Raw genomic sequence first — 12537 nt, forward strand, 5'->3', positions numbered from 1 at the left:
CGAAATGTTTTCACAGGGGTACAGGTTCTCCCTCTGAGGACCAAAACCCTGAGAAGAGGAAAACCATCCTCCTGGGCCTTCGAAGGAAGTGCTGCTAACGGTGTCACACGAAATATTTTGTCTGTTGTCTTGAAATTACAGGCCTGTAATTCATTTCCCACCAATTCAAGGCAATGCAGTGTTGCAGTTCTGAAGGAGACACGTTTTAAAAGAGCACTGTGGTAGGTGTATATTGTTCTGCATGTCTGTCCTGGCCCTGTGAATGTAAATCAGAAAGCACAAAATCTCTGTGTCGATGAACTTGCACACTCTCTCTCTTCCTTGTTTGTTGTACAGCTGTCTGCCAGAAGGGGTGTGGATATTGTTGAGATAAAGGTTTATTCTCAATGCAAGTAATACCTAACAGTAACTGGTGTTAATAAAGTGATTTACACACACTGAAGTTATGAACCCAATTACCGCTAAGTATAAAAATAGAAAGCACGTGCTTGCTAGCTGGAATAAAACAGTCCTGGCACAGTGAAAAATCCCCACTAAAACAAACAAACAAAACAAAACAAGAAAAAACAAAACAATCCCCCCCCAAAAAACAAACAAACAAAAAAACCCCACAAGGAACACAAAACAAACATCTGAAAAACAACCCAGGCTTCAGAGAAGCCAAATATGCATAAATCAATTTGCAAACAATTCATTTTGAAATCATTTTTTTGATGAAAATATCTCTACTAACAAAGAATGGCACCACGGACTCTGAATAGTTTCCAATACTTTCTACTCCAGTGGAGATTTCTCACAGCACACGGGAAGACTAGGCAACATATCAGAACTGGCTTGTGTTCCTGCAAGTGGTTTCAGAAGAAAAAGATGCTCAAGATAAAGATCTGAGTCTATGACCTAATAAGCAAATAAAAAGAAACCCAGACTAAGCCAAACAGAATAGATGTTACTCTGTAGTAGCGACACATACAGATAACAAAATTTTCATGGGAGAAAAGCAAAAAGAATAAGCTGATACCAAAGTACAGGAGATCAGTATCTCAGTGATTATCTGTGACTACATTTAATCGTAGTCCACGTTCTGAAAACAGTTACCAAGGTTTTAGTTTGGGGTAGTTAATAACACTGCAGCTTTTATTTCAAAACAAAAAGTCAAAGCATTGCTACTAATAATCCATTCAAACAACGAAGAACTTCCCCCTCTTACTACATATCTTCTAACAGACGAGTATTTTTAGTATTAAAGAAAAGAAGGAACATTTATCATATGATTCCAGACCAACTACAGAGAAGGTAGCCTCTCTTCTTTTCCTCCTTCTGTGTTTCAGGTTTTGCTCCTGCTGAGAAAACACAGCCCCTCAAAACAAGTTAAGCTGTATTACAGCTACTGCTCAGCTACCTTTCTGCTTAGGAGTTGAGGAGGGTTTCCTCTCCTGCCATAGTCAGTTCTGCCTGTCTCATACTTCTGCCCATAATCACATGCCACTCTAAGGCAGCCCAAAAATTTTTCAGCTATTTACTTCATGAGATTTTGTCACTGTCACATGGACTGCTCTCAACTGGTCCTGTAACAGCAATCGCAGATGCAATTTACAGGGCTGCAGTTGGAAATGAAAAGGTAGATGGTTCTGGGAAGGGATTGGTAGGAGCCAATCTGAAAACACAGCAGTGGGTGAGGGAGAGGTGGTCAGTCTCCAGCGCATGCACTGGAAGCTTGAAGGACCAAACGCATCTATTCAGTAGTGAGCACAAAAACAACGCGCAGCTTGGGCACATAGCGCAGAACAGTTCAGAAGGAAGGGACCGGCTTTGGCTGGCAAGTCAGCCCTGAGGAGAAAACTGAGCCTTGCATCTTCTCACAAGTGATGCAGAAACACAGCCTGTTTTACACACTGAGCTTGTTTTGGAATTTCTTTTGACAACTGCAGGGCTCACTACAACAGGGTGCTCAGGAATTCCCTTTCTCCAAGCTGCTAGAAACCAAATTGGTTTTGAGATTCCACTTGTCTCCTAGAGGGATTCAAGGGCATAAAAGAGAAAACAGAATGGGAAACCTATCTTGTCTTTGACAAGATTACATCAGGTACAACTGGAAATAAAGTGCAGGCTGCAGGTATCCAAGACCTTAATGAACATCTTTGCAGCCTGTCAATGGGAACATTAACCTAGTATTATACAAATCACAGTACTTCTGGCCGAGCAACCTGATCAAGCTGCAGATACCCCTCTCTGCTGCAGAGGAGCTGGACCAGATGACCTTTAATGGTCCCTTCCAACTCAAATGATTACCTGATTCTAAGAGCCGTGAAGTCTGCTGGTGGAAGGAGATGCGTGCTGCTAGCAGCCATACGTGCTCACAGGCGCAGTCCCGAAGGTTAACTTCTTTAGGAAAACACAGCAAAGGCGAGCGGCTGCTGTCGACAATTGATCTACTTTTATTTCTTTTAATGAGCTTTTCTGGACTTACACTGCACTCATTTTCAAGTTATTTTCCATTTCACTGGAGGATTTTTAACAAGAGAAACAACATTTACTGACAGAAGGAAACACATGAACAACATTGTATTTATATGATCCAGGCAGCCATTTCTGTGGAAGAGCTGCCCGCTGGGGATAAAACTCGCCAGAGCTGATACTGCGCAAAAAAAGGCAGAAGAACGAACGGGAAACAGCACCGAGGGACCGCGGGGCTGCGGCTGCGCGCCGCCAATCCCAGCGGGAAGCGAGCGACGAGAGCTCCGAGGAGCCTCTAGATTTGCATACTGGCTTCCCAGAGTGCAGTGCGGCTGCGGACAGCCCGGAATGGAGGCGTTTTTCTCCTGTACGTACAAGAAATCCAGGCTTTTATCCGAACTCAAGAATCAGAAACATGAGTATGTTGCTAGTAGAAGAGGATGGAAGATAGGATGTATAGACATCGATAGCCAGGTAGCATCACCATCACATCAAAGTAGTAGAACATGAGCGCTATAAATATTACGGGGGCGACAGCGTTTGTTGGCTGGTCCGATGGTAGTGGGGTGTCTCAATTGATTGTTCACAGTCAGTTACAGATTGATCTCCTCGTTCTCTCTTTCCCCCCTTCCCACTACTGCACTTGACTGGTCTTTTTCGCTCAGGTTTTCGTTCGGACTTTTTGCACTTTGCAGCCGCGGGGATTGGCGTGGTGCTAGAAGTAACGGAACGGAAAGCAGAGCCTTTAAACCTGTGTTTCGAGAAGCCAGCGCCTCCTACCTGTTTTCACTGCTTCGTGCGCTGGAAGCGCGTATGTAGCACAGCCCGTCAATTTGCCCCGCGTTGCAGGCAGGTTCTCCGTGCCTCAGCTCATCCAGCATTTCCTGCACGCTCCGTAGCGTGCGAGTCTGGCTCTGCAGCGAGCACAGGTGCCGGTAGCTGGCACGGCCTCTGGGGGGGGGGGGGGGTCGTGAGTTTGAAAGCACGGGGGTGTAAGGAAATCCCACCTCGGAAGCATGATAGGTCTGCACATGTCAGGACTTTTGTGGCGAGATGAAATAAGAAATTTCATGTCCTTGCAAACTAAAACCTGAGAGGAAAAAATGCTTAAACAAACTCATCTTGTAGATATATGGCGGGAGATGCTGGCTTGCCAATTGTTTGTAAGTTCTGCTTTATTGACAGGACAAAGAGGCTTTATCAACTGCTTGTAAATCTTGCTAGCTTGACAGGACAGAGGGTGATGACTAGACGGAAAAGCAACAAACTGAATCCAGATTACAAAGTGTGTGTGTACAAAGGAAACAATTGTGGGCACCTACTGGGAGGAATGAGTGCATGATAAGCAACCGAGAAGAATGAACCCTGAGTACCTCTGATACCATAAGATGGTCGATCAGGATCTCTAAGACTTGAGCTGGAGTGTTAGAAAGCAGACATTCTTTGCTAGAACTGGATGCATGGGGGCAATCTTCCTGTCACACATAGCTTACACAAAAGATCTTCAGTTCATATACCTGTGTTACATGTGCAGAAGTTTCCCAAGAGGTCTGTTACATACGCAGAAGTTTCCCAGAAGATTGAGTGACCGATTCCAAACACAATCTCCTATGTCCTTGGTACAAAGACTCAGCAGAGCTTCCTTATCTCCTTCTATCTCTTTCTGTTATCTAAATGCAAATTGCAGGACAGGGGAATCCATCAACAAACACTAGCAAGCTTAACATATTATTGTAACTCATTCCCTTAACCAACAGGAAAGAGGGAAGAGCTGGCTAGCTTGGGGTACAGGGATAAAAGAGGGGCTCTGTCACTCAGTACTTTGAGAGACCCCAGGGCCGTGTCCCAGTGGATTCTCCCTTTCTTCAAATAAAGCCCCAGACTCCTTCGTTTGATCATTTGAGTAAAATTTTCCCAACAACTTGGGTGCTCATCTGGGATCTGTCCACTCTGGAGTCAGTGGGTGTCTGAGTGAGCTGATGGGCTCCCTCACCGGTTTTTGGAGTTCATCAACACCAGGGGACTGAGCTTTCAGGACCATCCCAGGTACAGACAGGATGACAGACTAGGAAGACTGTAAAGAAAGATGAAGGAAGGTAATGGAGGAGCTGGACACTCTGTGAAGAAATCTCATAGGTGAGTAGAAATAGTGGCCGGGGAGAGTAAAAAGGGAAGGGCACTCGAGGGTGTGCAGCAGTAAGTCGAGGAAAGGAATCTCAGCAAGGAGGGTGATGACTCTTTGATACCCTCAGATAACCTTTTAATGTTGACTAAGTTCTGGAACAGCCAGAGACAAGAGAAAGGATGAGGAAAAATGTAAAAACAAGGGCTAGAGTGATGGCTCACTTCAGCCTCCTTGGGGAGGGGTGCAGGGACCTGTAAGACCTTGAGGAAAGGAGGGAAGGGCTGGAAAGGGTTCAGGCGATCCCTGAGTGGAGGGGGAGCTGCATATCCTGTAACAAGACAGGAATCTCCCTGCCCTAAGCCAGGAAGGGATCTATGTTGGGATGCAGAGAAAGAGGGCACTGTTTGAGAAGCTGTCCGCAGAGACAAGCCAGTCTCGAGGCAGCCGCTGGTCAGGACAAAGTCCAGTGAAGAGAAGGACGGCATCTTCAGTAATTCAAGGAGTCACTAGGAAAGATAAAAGGCTACACCTCCTTCAACCACTGCTAATCGATGTGGGAGATAAATGTAAGATGCACAAGTTTTGGTACGTACCAAATTGTGATTGTAATTTATTGGGAGAAGATTTACTGACTAAATTGGGAATGCAAATTAATATAACCAAGAGATAAAGCAAATCTGGTACTATAGTAACCCTGCACAAATTATCAGAAAAAGCAGATGCAGAAGTTTTGCAGAAGGTTTGGGCTACACCAGGAAATTATGGGAAACTGAAAATTGGAAATCTAACCCCCTCCAGATAAGGTAGCTGAGGTGATGAATTGTAGGTGGTGTCAAATAATGGAAGAAGAAATAAGGGGAAACTAGGGGGGTGTTGGGGGCAGGAGGGGGGAATTTTCGGAGCTGAATTACCTCTTTCAAGTAAGTGACTTGAAGGTAATGAAAGTGATTTGGAGAAGTAATTACACGAAACATCTCTTACTGCTTGCTTAAAACAACGCAGTAGTCTTTAGATGTGGTGGATTGCGATTTTAGATGGGGAGATATACTGTAAGGCTGTTCTGATTTAACAAGGCCAAAGAAACAACAAGGGAACGCCTAAAATGTGGCAGACAGCATCAAGATGTTCCCCTTTGTCTTCCTTATCTGTGTGCAGAGACTTCGCCGATTGTCCTTGCATTCCACAGATGTCCCTGGGACAAGAGCGGCAGTAAAGCACCCCAGGGACTAACGATGGACTAACGATGGACCATCACGGCGCTAGAGGGATGCCGGATGGCATCGGAGTTTGCCGAATAAGGCTGTCTGTTAGGCAGTCATGGGGAGTGGATAGGATAATGAATTTGGGAATGCAAAGAATATGTAATACATGTGAAAATACAACCTGTTTACGAGCGATCAACTGGTGGAGCATTCTTGGAGAGTTATCTCAATCCTACCCCACTGCTGCCATTGAAGGATACCTTGCTTAATGCTAACAAAGCTTTGCTGTTAAGTTTCTGTGCATCGATTTCTTCCATTCAGAAGAGGTTTCAGGTGTCCCCCGAGGATGCCCCCCCGAGGACGAGCAGGAGTAATGAGACAGAATTCCTAGTTCATGCAGGGGGGATGCATTGCACGTTAAATAGTTGAACAGTTAAATAGTTGAAAAGACCTGTGAACAAATTTCCTGTCAGCAGTTTGTGCCAAAGGAAAACAAAAGGTTGAGCCTTTCTTTCAAATGACTGTGAAAATGGAAATAGAAAGTTGCTTTCGTGTTTTGTGACACCATTTTGTTATTCTATGCCATGTAATAACACCTTTGTTGGAAGGGGGGATTTTTGAATAAATCTCCTTCAGGATGTGCGTTGAAACGCTGGAGAAAGGGACAGTAGGATGGGGAGAAGAGGCAGAGGACCCTCCCGTGGAAGTCTGTGTTTGGTGGAAGATCACCGTGCCAGATGTAAAGACGTGGGCATTAACCAGAGGAATGCTCACGGGTTAAGGCTGCGGCTCCAGACCTAGCGAACGTCGTGCCCCTCAGTTAGCAAGCAGGGCACCGGGGGAGTCATTCCCAGCTGAGCCCCTGGTTGCGGTGAGGCTGGAGGCTGAGGGTCACAGAGCTGAAGCAGACGCAGTACTTGGTGATGCAGTTCCTCCGCATAATAAACTCATTTTATTTAGTACCTTTTGTATACTGGGGCTGTGGGAATCAAATGTTGTTTCTGCATTAGAATTGGATAATATTTTCTTATTTCATGATCTCCGCTGTCATAGTTCTTTTTGGGAGTCCTTCTACTTCACTTGGGGAAGATCTCTGATAAGTTTACATCACTGATCCTCTAGACGAACCTTCCCAGGCACGCACACTGTATAGAGGTGTATAGATGTATATTTTGTCACACACACTGCAAGATATCCTGCACGAGAGCAAACCAGAGAACAAGTGATGGCCTGCCCCAGGAAGCGCCTGAAGAGACATCGGAAGGCCTGGCATCATCCCCACTGCTCTTTGTTTAACGAAGACTTTAAGAAAATCACCATATCAATACAAGGAGAGCACCGAGACAGCTTGGAAACAACAGGATGGCTGCTGACTGACACCAGGTAACAAATAAATTAACAAGTAAATAGCAAATGTAAACCTTCTGTAAGATTGTGAACCTGGAGTACCCAGCCAGTGGGGAAACAGGGGAGGGGGGGAGGCTAGGGGGAGAAAACAGGGTACAAATGTCAGATAGATTTTAGCGAGGTGCCCAAGGCTGGATGACTTAAATACCTACTGGTGACAGCATACCAGCCTCTAGGATGGCTGGAAGCATTTCCTGTGGCCTCGGTGACTTTCAGGTACGTCATAAAGATATTCCTGGAACAAATCATTCTCAGGTATGAGATGAAAAAGGCAACAGATTCAGACAGAGGAGCTCATTTCATGGGGAAGGTGCTGTGGGAAACCAGAACTGCTCTAAGGATACAATAGGACTTGTACACCACCCTCTGCACCCCCCAAGTTCGGGAAAGGAGTGGTGAATGAATGGGGAAACAAGGAAACGTTTTCTGAAACTAGTAACAGAAACTTGCTTCCCTTGGATCAGAGCGCTACCTTTAGCCTTGACCCTGGCCCAAATCAGTGCAAAACGTAGGGAGGCATAGGGTTATTTCCCTATGAGTTGCTGTTCAGAATGCCTTATCCAAGTATACTCCGACCAGGAGGAGAGTACGAAATAAGTGATATTTAAGTATATATAGTATATATATATAATATACTAAGTATATAAGATATGTAAGTGGGCAATTCATTGTCTGCCATCAAATCTCTTTGGCGGTTGGCACAAACCTTAACCTCAGGCTTTGCGGGGCACAGCATTCAGCTGGGGATCGGATCCCGGCAAAGACAGGAACGGATCACCGCTCCTAGAAGGAACAGACATTTCCACTACGGAGACTGCATGAAAACGGCAGAGCGAGGAGGGGCAGACCATAACCACACCCTCGTCAGCTCATTTTCGTTTAAACAGTGACTTCTGTACGTGAAGATTTAACAGCAGCTTTGTGTGAATTGGGTGCTGAGACGATTCCTCAGAACGACGGGAGGTGGATCAGCACAGCTACTGCATTCCAGTGGTCTGCCTAGAACAACAATAAATACAGCCTGAGTTTGCATCTGCCGTAGTTACAGGCTTTGTTATTTCTCCTTCAGAGTTGTTGGAAGGATCTTGAACGCTACTGAAGGCCGACTGCTTCTAGGCCTCCCGTGAAGACCATTTTTTAGGTAGAGGCAGAAGTGTCACCCCACAGGTGGACACAACGTTGCCTTCCTTATTCATAACAGCGCCACTTTCACAACATGATCCAGATTTCATATTTAAATTAGTGTAGCACAAGCACTTAACCAAAGCTCTATGATTCTGTCACTTTAAAAAAAAACAAAAAACAAAAAAACAAAAAACAAAAAAAAAAAAAAACAGATGCATAGCTTAATTGTGAGTTATTAGGCTCGATTAGCTGGGAATTTGGCCTGCTATATAAAGCAACTAAAATAAATAGCAAATGATCCCATCTAGTCTTGATTTCTCTGCCCTTATGGAAATCTGGGTTATCATTTTTCTTTTTCTTTGAGTGCATCTTCTACTGCATTTTCTTTTCCACTGCTTCTAGCACTTTCAGCAGCAATTTGCTAGGCTGTACTGCAGAATAACTCCCCTCTAATGTAAGGCAAAACACACAATTTCAGGAAGGTTATGTAGCTTAGATAAAGCAAAAAGCACATTAATGAAGAGCAGGTCAACAGGAATCAGCTTTCACGCATGAAGGCTGCATAAGGAAATCCATCAGAAGACAGTTATAGATAGTGATAAGAGTTTTTGCATGTTTGTGTTAAATGAAGCTGCATGTCCTCCACCTTTTTTTTTTTTTTTTAATTATATCAAGGACATACAGGTTAGGATTTGAATGAACAGCATTTTTCTGAAAGGGAACCTTCCATCTTGCTGATGTGCAGATTTGTGGTAATTCATACAGAAACTCTTCTTCTCCCTACATGCAGGATAGAAACTGGGATGGCTGCATCCTTCCCAATGCAAGTACGTCCCAACACGGGCGGTCCCACCCCAGCTCCCACCAAGAAATTTGCCCCAGAAGCTACCATACAAAGCCCAGGGCGGCCACACAGACCAGCTCACGTGCTCCCAGCACACTTGAGCATCGATGTTGAAGTGACAGCAGTCTGTGGCTCTGGTCTCTGAAAGTAGGCACAGCAGTGTCTAAAGCAGTTGCTTCAGAGCCAAGTGACTGTTGCTGTTGAAAGAGCTGCCTTGTATGCTGTGGGATTCTGGACACTCACAAGGTTGTGTGTGCCCAGTTTTCTTCTGCTTGTGGCTTCCTGCAGCCTCCTACAGGTTCAGAAAGCACCAGGGAAAGTCCCTGATGCCACTGAGATGTGCAGTGATCCATGCAACAGCCCACACCTCATACTTCATGTCCCAGAAATACCTGGCAACAGGGGCAAGGCACTATAGTATCGCAGTGCCTTCAGCTAGGGTTGCTCACAGATCACCACTCTGCACCAAAAAGGGAGGTAAACAATTTTAGTACAGCAAGCTAAAGCCTTAACAACCACATGGCCTTTTATCAGTTTAATAAAGTGGGTGACATACCTGCTTACATGAAACTTGATGCAATCACTCCCCAGGCTGCAGAACACAGTCCTCTGATCCGTGACCAAAAAGCATTCTGGAGCACAGGTAGCTCACAATGGCTTCTGTCCTTTCCTGACAGCTTGGGCAGAAATCTGACTGCTAGGCTAATGCTACTTTCTGAGGAGCCTTTAGCCCTTTATCATACACACCAACTCACATTTCACTTTCCAGGAGCCTGATGCCTTATAAGAGCAAAGATAGTCTTTGCAGACCAGTTTTCTGCTCTGCAGTGCCTTGCTTGCTACCAGTCAGATCTTGGTCCATCCCCACATCACCATAATGAGCAGTTTATAATAACAGAATTATTTGAAATAGAAACCATATAATAACATTGCAGAGACATATCCCACTGTAGTCCTTAGTACAATAAAAAGCTAGCATTTAACACAATATCAATACCCTAGGCCAGTACTTACTGCTTTAATTGGCATAGATACTAAAACATTATAAAGCACTGGCTATGCTGATGTTGCTGCACACCCTTGTCCTTGTTCTTGCCCTGAACACTCAGCTCTGAACTGTACTAGGTTACAGGTCAATTTCTGTTCTCTCTAAGCTGTACGCATGAGCACACTGGAAGAAATTTACACAAGGCCAAGATCCTTGGAGCCTATCTGAGAACTGTTACTACTACAAAAGCCAGTGATGAAGCCTGGAGTTGTTGTAGCTCCACTTGTAACTACAACCCAGGATGGCGCCATATGTTCGCGTTGTCATGGATAAGAGCAGATGAGCCCTGTGACAGTCCCTCTTCCTTTTCTGCACTGCATGTGTTTTTTTCCCCCTTCTATAAAAGGGGTAGCATAAAAAATGATCACTGGTATGCAAGTAATACCTTACTGTAGATAAGGAAAGCATCCTAATGCACTAGAAAATGAGAAGCGGACAAGCATAACACCTTTGATAGAAACTCCAAGAGATGGTATGACTCATACTCCTTAAAAGACATGGAACACATTAGAAATAAAAATAAAAAAAAAAAAAAAAATCACTCCTCACATAGATGGTTTTATACAGCAGGGGCCTAATAATGAAGCCATCCCAGTAGGACCACTGGCACAGGACTGAGTCTGTTATTGACAGCAGGGGATCCCATACAGGAAATCAGTTTGCTTTCCAGTGTGGCTGTTCTCAAAGTCAAGGGACAACACTATTCTCTATTGTACTGAAAAGCAGTCAAGATAAATACAAGGTAGCACAAACACTTGTAGTAAATACAGCCAAATGACACAAACATAAGGAAAAGAATTCCTCATCCTCCCTGATACTTAGAACCCCAAAACAGTGATAACAGCGCCTGCTCTTTCAGCTCACAGCCACGTAGAAATTAAATTAGTAATACTACAGCTAGGTTTATTCCTCTGAGACGCAGCTCTGGCTTAAGCTTTGCCATCCCAGAAAAAAATTTAGGCCCTGAAATAACTGTGACCCTGAATGCCTCCAGATGCAGAAGTCAGGAAAAGCGAGGAGCATTGTGCCAGCACACCTTGCTTTGCTGCAAAGACTTTCTACAGGCTGGTGAGTTTTGTTTCAACCTGTGGTGGCTTCTGCCCACACCACCTTCTGTGGGATGCAAAGATACACAGCAGCAGCACAGCACCAGCAGTAAGTTTGCAGCTAAAGAAAGAGGTGGGAATCTGTCAGCTTTGACACAGTCCCAAGAAATCGGTCCTAGCTGTAATACTCATCACCAGAAAGGGACTTTTTCCCCTCCCTTCTAAACATTCTATATTTATCCCTGCCCTCTTGGTCAGGCATCTGCTGTGGAATAAATCTCTGCACTGTAACTAGCCTGTAACTAATGTATTGCAAGAACAAGTACAATCTAGCTTCCTAAAGGCAAGGTATCTGCTTCAGGACAGAAACAGAACTATGCTTGAAAACAGATGTAGGAAGTCTGTTTTTTACTTCTTTGCAATACTGATAACAACTGGCAGACGCAGGACAGACTGCGTTATTACATTTATATACATTCTTCAAAGCTGAAAACATTGTCCCTAACATCAGCGAATGCTCAGCTAAATCCGGCCAGTTGCCAATGCAGAGACACTCAGCAAAGACCATGGCTTTTGAAGGCTTAAACAGAAACAGCAAATGATATGAAGACAACACATTCGGCCTGAGTCTTAAAGATGAAGCACTGCCTAAGCTTACTATTAACCTGCATGTTTTGGGATAGTAGAGGAAAGCCTTTGCCACAGTGAAAAAGATGACAAGTGGTGTTTTCCAGGGGTTGGTGAGAAGCTCTCAGCCTGTTTTCCTTAAGAATCACCAGCAAACATTTCCCCTCTGAAAAAGACATCAATGCATAGATCTGGCAAAATCCAAGCACTAGCTCCGTAGACATTATTTTTGAGAAGACTACATATATAAATTAGTTAATGTGAACTTGGAACTGGAATTCAATTAGAAAAAAAATGGTATTATAGTATCACCCTTTCCTCAGAGATGCACAAAGCAAAAGCAGACAAGGCCTAGAATGTATTTAATTAGCAATTCACTTTGTCTTATCTAAGTAGGATTTAATAGTTTATCCACACTTAAAACAAAACAAACAAAAAAAAACCACCACCCTTTCTTACTCTCAGCACTGAATACAGTAATAGTCACTGAGATAGATACACAGAAACATAGCAAGAGAAAGCTTGGCTAGCCCACCAAGCCCGCCAAAATAACCTGACCAACAAATAAGACAAATCTATTTGGCAGAAGGATTTGGTTCTCTTTTTGGTAGTTTCTTTTAACTTCAAAAAAAAAAAAAAAAAAAAAAAAGAAAAAGAAA

The sequence above is a fragment of the Tetrao urogallus genome (assembly GCF_951394365.1).
Source record: "Tetrao urogallus genome assembly, chromosome: 3".
NCBI lineage: Eukaryota > Metazoa > Chordata > Aves > Galliformes > Phasianidae > Tetrao > Tetrao urogallus.